The sequence below is a fragment of the Chrysochloris asiatica genome, unplaced genomic scaffold, assembly GCF_000296735.1.
Source record: "Chrysochloris asiatica unplaced genomic scaffold, ChrAsi1.0 scaffold00006, whole genome shotgun sequence".
In the NCBI taxonomy this organism is placed as follows: Eukaryota; Metazoa; Chordata; class Mammalia; order Afrosoricida; family Chrysochloridae; genus Chrysochloris; species Chrysochloris asiatica.
The window spans coordinates 30,233,887-30,236,262 of NW_006408524.1; positions in this window are offsets into that span (position 1 = coordinate 30,233,887).

The window sequence follows — 2,376 nt, forward strand, 5'->3', positions numbered from 1 at the left end:
ACTTCATTCTTCTTGGATCAACTATCAACACTCATGGAAGCAGCAGTCAAGAGATCAAACGACGTATTGCATTAGGCAAATGTGCTGCACAAGGCCTTTTTAAAGTGTTGAAGAGCAAAGATATCACCTTGAGGACTAAGGTGCGCCTGACCCAAGCCATGGTATTTTCAATAACCTCATATGCATGTGAAAGCTGGACAGTGAATAAGGCAGACCGTAGAAGAATTGATGCCTTTGAGTTATGGTGTTGGAGGAGAATATTGAAAGTGCCATGGGCTGCCAAATGAACAAAGAGATCTGTATTGGAAGAAGTACAGCCAGAGTGCTCTTTAGAGGCCAGGATGGCCAGAGTTTGTGTGTCACACTTCTCCTGGCTGCCAACCTCAAGGTTATCAGTTTGAAACTACCAGCTGTTCAGTGGGAGAAAGATGAGACTTTCTGCTTCCGTAAAGATTTACAGCCTCAGAGGCTTGCAGAATGTGCCATTTGGTTGTTTAAATGATTGTATGTTCATAAGTGTTTTTGTGTACACCTCCCCCCAACAAAACAAAAGAAAAAACCCCAGAGGGATTAGAAGCAAATACTGTTGAATGATAATGCGCAGAGGAGATTGTAATCATTGCAATGAAACAAGAAACAACGTGATGAATGAAAAGCTGATGTTCTCCCATGTAAACGATCACTAAATTCACAAAAAAAAACTTACAAAAGAATGAAAACAACAACAACAACAACAAAAAGATTTACCGCCTTGGAAACCCTATCTAAGGTCACTCTGAGTCAGATCTGACTGCACGGCACACCACCACAACCACCACCACCCTAAAGATGAATGCTTTTGTGCCTCCTACATAAAGAAACGTTTGCCCACCCCAACGTTAGGCTATACGCCTGTGTTTTTTTTTCTAAAAGGGCTCTATTTTGTTGTTTACAATTATTCTATGATCCAAGGAGAATTGATTTTTGTATGTGGAAGAGCCATGAGATCATTCATAGTTCTTGTGTTTTCTTTTCTATGTTGACCTAGCCCCATTTACTAAATTTGCATTGTGGTGTCACTTCTGTCTAAAATCAGGCAACTCGTGTATGTGTAAGGAGCTCTGATAGCATAGTGGTTATGAATCAGGCTGCTAATCTCAATGATCAGCAACTTAAAACTATTTCAGCAGTTCCACCGGAGAAAGAGGAGGCATTCTGCGCCCGTAAACATTTACAGCCTTGGAAACCCTGTACAGGCTCACTGAGTCGGTATGACTCCACGGCATATAACCCTTACCAGCATCATCATGTATGTGTAGGCTTGCTTTGGGCCTCTCGACTCTTGTTTTGTTGGTCTGTTTTTATACCAATACCAGAGGGGCCTAACCACTATAGCTTTATGACAAGATTTAGGGTTGGTTCAAAGACAAATAACAACAACTTAAGTTTTGATGTTTTAAAAGCGCCAAGTCCTCCAACTCTGTTGTTTTTAAGATTGCTTTGATAATTCTTGACCCTTGGTGTATCCTTGTAATGCAGTGAGTTTGTCAATTGATAGGAAGCTTTGGATTTTTCACAGAACTAGTGTTCTCCAGATTCCTTTCTACTTAAAAAAAAATTAGCCTTCATTTTAAATAGGAAGATATTTTGAATTGTTTTACAAAAAGTCTTTCCTCCCTACTTCTTTGTAACTTGATGTATATTGATTCTATTTCTATAACTTCCTGTCTTAATTTATTGGCTAAATCATTATTATTATTGCTGTTATGTGTCCTTCAGTCAATTCAGACTCATAGCAACCATGTAGAGGATTTCCAAGGCTTTAAATATTTGAGGGAGCAGAAAGCCTCATTTTTCTCTTGCAGGGCTAAATAGTGGATAAATACAAAAGAAACTTGTATACATTTGTATTTACTTTGCTCCATATATATATAACAGGATAAAAATAAGTTGATCTAAGCAGAAAGAAAATGTAAGAATGGAAAATAAAGCAATGAATAAAATTAATCCAGACCTGTTCTTTTGTACATAGAATTAGGGTGGAAACTTTGGCTGCTATTAGAAACAAAACAAAGAGAATTCGTTACGAAATTCTATGTACCCATAATACAAAAGCAAGTCAGTCGTTCTGAAGGAGTTTTTCCTGGTACTAAAAACTAAGGATTAAACTTTGTTCTATTAAATTTTAAAGGGGATAACATGTGATCCATGTGAGCAGTATATTCAGTGTCATTTTGGACAGAAAGCCAAAGCACAATTCACCTGAATCAGCAGTTCTATAAAGTCAATAATCTGGTAAAAACCTGTGGTTTTCTGAGAGTCTGACTTGATCCAAAAATAAAATTTAGAGTAAAAAATAAATGCTAATATTTTAAACCGTAAAACATAAGATGCTTG